At 34.0% G+C, this 6,621-nt stretch overlaps 2 long non-coding RNA genes across 2 annotated transcripts; both read left to right on the forward strand.

The window, feature by feature from the left end:
- Positions 1–890: 890 nt before the first annotated feature.
- LOC117619250 lies at positions 891–1,528 on the forward strand. Its single transcript, XR_004584546.1, has 2 exons — positions 891–1,049; positions 1,285–1,528. It is a non-coding gene; the product is annotated as an uncharacterized LOC117619250 (long non-coding RNA).
- A 3,575-nt stretch (positions 1,529–5,103) lies between these two features.
- LOC117619358 lies at positions 5,104–5,774 on the forward strand. The gene is made up of 2 exons (XR_004584556.1): positions 5,104–5,284; positions 5,515–5,774. It is a non-coding gene; the product is annotated as an uncharacterized LOC117619358 (long non-coding RNA).
- The last annotated feature ends 847 nt before the right edge of the window (positions 5,775–6,621 follow it).

A 6,621-nucleotide genomic window follows, 5' to 3' on the forward strand; every position in this document is an offset into this window, starting at 1 on the left:
AAAGAAGAAGAAGATGTCGTAAGAGAGAATGTTGATGCTTTTAGGAAGATGTGAAAACATAAATGAGGAGAGAAAAAATTGAATCGCAAAGTTAATTAAATTAAATTTTAATTATTTTAAGATGAAAGATTTAGTTTGTTTAATCTCAGCCATTTATTGTAGTCTAATCTAATGGTTCAAAATTTGTATCAAAAATAAAATCTCATTAACTAACCCACAAGAAGTCTGACCAACAAAAAAATGAAAAGACTAACCTACAGTGATGACCCCATCCCAGCCAAATAAAATCCATTAACAAACCTATGTCATTCTTGAAAAGTTAATTAATGCAAAATAAGGTAATCTTAAATTTTTCATCTTCTTTAAATGTGTGGATGTTGAAATTTTGGAGATTATTTAGGGTTATGAAGTGTCAATTAGGGATTTACAGTTAAGACTTATGAATTATCAAACAAGATTTGCAATTGATTTTGGTGGTCTTGCTTACTTGTATGAATTATCAATTGGGGATTTTGTCGGTCTATATATTTACATCTTCTATATATTAATTCAATAGGTTAAACTTTATAATGTCGGATCAACATCGAAATGTTAAGAGACCGAAGACACTTAGAAATCAAGATTTGCAATTGATTTTGGTGTTCTTGCTTGCTTGCATGTTTATTTCTTATTGTCTTTTTTTCTTACTAGTTTTTATCTACATGTAATAGATGCATTTTGAGGGGTAAGGCCCATTATGCCATCACAACTAAACCCATAAGAATAGTAATTGACTGTGTCTAATTTCTATTTTTGAAATATTAAAAATAAGAAAAGGCAGCTATAAATCCGTGCCTTATTTTCTGCAAAAACCTAAACAAAGGGACAACTTCCAACTATAAATTGGAAGCTAGACCTCACTTGCATTCTCAAGAATAGGGTTGTAAGTTGGATTTAAAATTCTCGAATCCAACCACTTTCAATCCTAAAATCCTCCGAGATGGCAAAATCTGTTGGCTCCAGCACCATAGTTGTTCTGCTAATAGCTCTCCTTCTCGTTGCTTCCATGGGTGAGTGATCCTCAAACCCTTATCAACTCGAAAAGTTTATATTTACATCATTTCTTGCACTGCAAGACAATTCATACGAACTCCCAAAGTTTATAATAATGTCACTAATTTTAGTAGACATGACATCCCAAATATACCTTCTTTGTTTTTGTTGTTAGTCTTACAAAGCTGTATTATTAAGAAGAATATAAGAAATTAAGAAACTATATATTTTTTTTTTGGTGATAATATACAGAATTGCCAGTGGTTGAAGGAGGAACTAGAGGATGCAAGCAGGCGAGCAAGTCGATGACCACCTGCACAGCCCACCCAGAGTGTGACAAACAATGCAAAGGAGAGAAAGCAAAGATGGGACTTTGCCGTGCTGATGGTCCCAAAGGCAAAAAGTGCTGGTGCTACATGTGTTAACATGAATGGAGATTTTGTATAACTTTCTCAACAATAAAATAATTCTAAAAAAATTTTGAGAAATTAAAACATCTCTCTCTCTCTCTCTCTCTCTCTCTCTCTCTCTCTGTTTATACTTTAGACACAAGTGTGCCCATGAAGACCACAGATACCCTTGTGATGGCGGTATAATTAACAACTCTACGAACACCACCCACTTTCACTACTATTTCAATCCTTGAAATGACCTGCATATGCATTTGCAACATCAATATAAAGAGAGTCTCACAACTCATGACAAACAAAAATTTATAAAAAAAATTCCTGGGTCCGCTAGTGCCTTCTCCTACGTACATATTACCAGAGCTCCAAGTGCCAAGATTGAGCATGGACTGGACCCAAGACACATTTTGGACCCAAATGAATAGCCCTTGGCTTCAAAAGCTGACCCCTTTGCCCAACCTTCTCAACTTCTAAATTCTAATGAATTAGTTTGATGTGTAGGGTAAAATAAAGTTTGGTCCTGTACATAAATTTGGCTCACAGCTTAGGGCGTTATCGCATCCCTCACTGAAAGATGCTTATAACTACTGTCAATGTTCCAAGTGTTTGCTGTTCTTGTTAAGGAACAACGTTTAGCTTTTTTGTTTTTGTTTTTTTCTCTTTCATTCTTGGGTTTTTGTTTTTTTTTTTTCCTCTTGAGAGAGAGCAATGAGTATCTTATATATATACATTTTCTATAATGGACCTAATGGGTAGGTAGGAGAGTGCCATGGATAAATGGGTCTGAAAATTTAGGGCCCATATTTGGTATTCAATTTAAATCCAACTTTTTAAACTCAAAAATAAAATTTGAGTCCAAAACAAAGAAAACCTTTTTAGTAGCCCTATTTTTAAAAACTCGAACTCAAGAACAACTACAAAACACCCCAATTATTAAAAACAAAAAATATTTGTTTTTTCAGTTTTTTTTTAAGCCACAAGTTCTCAAATTTTTAAGATTTGAAAACAGTTTTCAAGTTGCATACCAAACAAGTTTTTGAATCTTAAAAATAGATTTAAGAACTCCTTGTTTTTAAGAAAAATTAAGTTTCTGAGTTCCCTATTTGAATAGGATACCAAACGTAATTGAGAGTTTTTATTTTGTTTCACTGTGAGCTTCTCTTATTTTTCTCTTTTGAATATGGGCTTAAAGTCCAATTGCTTATAACAAGTTTTGCTTTCGGTTTTTGGCCCAACAAAGAAAGATCATCAAAATTCAAATTATAGTTGAGATTTTAAGTGGGGTTTTGCCTTGATCCAAAAATTGCTAACCAATTCCAACTTCAGCTCAATGTATTTTTAAAGCCTCTTAATTATAGGTACAAAATTGGAAATATTTGACAAAAAAAAGTTTTGAGCTGGGTGTCCAAATAACATTTTCCATCTTTATAAGCATTCAGAATCTAATCAGTGCAAAGTGATTAATCTAATTCAATCCAATTTGGCCGGTTTCTATAATTTTTACCATAACATGCATGAAGTTTGTTTTTTGTTTTTTGAATACAATGATAATCTAAACTACAAGGGAATGGAGATTTCTCACACACGCTACTAAGAGCAGTTCCACCGGTTTGGATTGTTAGGGCAAAAGGCCCCCTGAATTGCAAAAACACACTCCACCAATCAAATCTAGTCCGGATAGATGATGGGCTCCATCAAGGCTGGGCAAGCCAGAAGGCAAGAATAGCCTGAGCTGTTGTCTAAGGGTGCTGACGCCAGCATGACGTCCATGAAGAAAAAATAAAACAAAAATCCAAGAATTTTAGAATTTTTTATTTTTTATAAATTTCTAGTTATTTTTTATTTTTTATAAATTTCTAGTAGTTTTTTATTTATTAATCTCATACATATAAATAAAATTAATCCCATATGAATAGTAATTGCCCTTGGGTTGTCATGGCAATGTGTGAAAAAAAAAATTTACTAGGGCAAATACTATTCATTTGAGCAATAACCACCTTTACTTGCCCTTCCCTTTTGCCATGTCAAATGAGTGGAAATGCTCTAGGGTGCTATGGGGGTTTCGACAAAAAATAAAGGATCTCAGGGGGGTTCAAACCTAAGACTAGTAATATGCAAGTCAAAACTCTTTTTCATTGGACTACACCTTATTGACATGCATGAAGTTAAATGAAAAGTTCATTATTACTTCATTTCTCAGAGTTAGAATTATTCTCATAACTAGCGATCACATGAATTAGTGTCACAAACAGTAGTGACACCTGATAGATGAACACATCAACTTAGTATTGTTAGAATACCCACGTGCTATTCACGTGTTAGTCTATTAAGCATGGCTGTTAGTTACTCAGGCTTTCATCAGTCCTTACAATTGTATATAAGTTGAACTGTGCATTGTAATATTCATTCAGTGAATAATCATACAGAAAATCTCAGTATATTCTCTCTGTTTTTAGTCTTCTTCTTCCTTTGTTTTTCCAAATACCTCTTCTGTTATCATGGTATCAGAGTCAAGTTACCCACGTGTGAAAGCCCAACGGCCACACGTGCTCACCCAAAATGTGTTGTCTACGTGCGGGGGCGTATGAGAATTTGAAGGTAAAGAGTTCCACATTGGAAAGTTGAGAAACCTAGCAAGGGCATATAAGGAGTTGGGCTACTCTCCCCCATTGCCAATTGATTTTGGCGTGGAACCTGGCTATGATACCATGAAGTAAGTTGATCTTCCTTACTGGGTATTTGATGGTATTTCAAAGGCAAAAAGAAGATTGAAGAGAGAAAAAAATGGAAAGTCATGTAAAAGAAGAAGAAGATGTTGTGAGAGAGAATGTTGATGCTTTTAGGAAGATGTGAAAACATAAATGAGGAGAGAATAAATTGAATAGCAAAGTTAATTAAATTAATTTATAATTATTTTAAGATGAAAGATTTAGTTTGTTTAATCTCAGCCATTTATTGTAGTCTAATCTAATGGTTCAAAATTTGTATAAAAAATAAAATCTCATTAACTAACCCACAAGAAGTCTGACCAACAAAAAATGAAAAGACTAACCTACACGTGATGACCCCATCCCAGCCAAATAAAATCCATTAACAAACCTATGTCATTCTTGAAAAGTTAATTAATGCAAAATAAGGTAATCTTAAATTTTTCATTCTTTAAATGTGTGGATGTTGAAATTTTGGAGATTATTTAGGGTTATGAAGTATCAATTAGGGATTTACAGTTAAGACTTATGAATTATCAAACAAGATTTGCAATTGATTTTGGTGGTCTTGCTTACTTATATGAATTATCAATTGAGGATTTTGTCGGTCTATATATTTACATCTTCTATATATTAATTCAATAGGTTAAATTTCATAATGTCGGATCAACATCGAAATGTTAAGAGACCGAAGACACTTAGAAATCAAGATTTGCAATTGATTTTGGTGTTCTTGCTTGCTTGCATGTTTATTGCTTATTGTCTTTTTTTCTTACTAGTTTCTATCTACATGTAATAGATGCATTTGAGGAGTAAGGCCCATTATGCCATCACAACTAAACCCATAAGAATAGTAATTGACTGTGTCTAATTTCTATTTTTGAAATATTAAAAATAAGAAAAGGCAGCTATAAATCCGTGCCTTATTTTCTGCAAAAACCTAAACAAAGGGACAACTTCCAACTATAAATTGGAAGCTAGACCTCACTTGCATTCTCAAGAATAGGGTTGTAAGTTGGATTTAAAATTCTCGAATCCAACCACTTTCAATCCTAAAATCCTCCGAGATGGCAAAATCTGTTGGCTCCAGCACCATAGTTGTTCTGCTAATAGCTCTCCTTCTCGTTGGTTCCATGGGTGAGTGATCCTCAAACCCTTATCAACTCGAAAAGTTTATATTTACATCATTTCTTGCACTGCAAGACAATTCATACGAACTCTCAAATTTTATAATAATGTCACTAATTTTAGTAGACATCCCAAATATACCCTCTTTGTTTTTGTTGTTAGTCTTACAAAGCTGTATTATTAAGAAGAATATAAGAAATTAAGAAACTATATATATTTTTTTTGGTGATAATATACAGAATTGCCAGTGGTTGAAGGAGGAACTAGAGGATGCAAGCAGGCGAGCAAGTCGATGACCACCTGCACAGCCCACCCAGAGTGTGACAAACAATGCAAAGGAGAGAAAGCAAAGATGGGACTTTGCCGTGCTGATGGTCCCAAAGGCAAAAAGTGCTGGTGCTACATGTGTTAACATGAATGGGGATTTTGTATAACTTTCTCAACAATAAAATAGTTCTAAATTTTTTTAGAGAAATTAAAACATCTCTCTCTCTCTCTCTCTCTCTCTCTCTCTCTCTCTCTGTGTTTATACTTTAGACACAAGTGTGCCCATGAAGACCACAGATCCCCTTGTGATGGCGGTATAATTAACAACTCTACGAACACCACCCACTTTCACTACTATTTCAATCCTTGAAATGACCTGCATATGCATTTGCAACATCAATATAAAGAGAGTCTCACAACTCTTGACAAACAAAAATTTATAAAAAAAATGTGGGGAGAATACTTTTCTAACTAATGCTACATTCTCAACTAGTTACAGAAATAAGAAGAAAATTTGGCCTTCCTGGTTTATGACCTTTTCCAAAATTTGTGTGACCAACTAATTTTAATATCATCAGATGTGACATAACGTGAAGGAATATAAACTGAAGCTGTACGTAACCACTCCGTGGACAAATTGTTTTAAATCAGCTATCTAAAGTTGTAGGTTAATGATACACAGCACAATATTTTCAAAGGACTCATAGTAATATCTTTTAATGGTAAAGACTAGGAGATCATATTGACAGGAGGACTTACCCAGTCCCAATAACGAATACAAAAGGAAAAGCGCCATTTTCATCTATGTGATCATATATGTGTAAGTTCTTGAAAATATAAACATGTTTAACACTAACCTGAGTCTGACATGGTGCTGGACAGATTGGTTGTGCAAAGGTACTGAAGACTCTTCTCCTAGAAACCGATCCTTATAGCTATAACTCTGATGGGTGAATTTCTGATTAGCTTAGATGTCTGTATCGGATCTAGGAGGGAGCCTTCTATATATATGCATCTCTCTAAGTGTCCTGCCCATCAGGAAACACTTAGAGATATCCTTCATGCGATAGAACTAATCT

The sequence above is a fragment of the Prunus dulcis genome, chromosome 2 (assembly GCF_902201215.1).
Source record: "Prunus dulcis chromosome 2, ALMONDv2, whole genome shotgun sequence".
NCBI lineage: Eukaryota > Viridiplantae > Streptophyta > Magnoliopsida > Rosales > Rosaceae > Prunus > Prunus dulcis.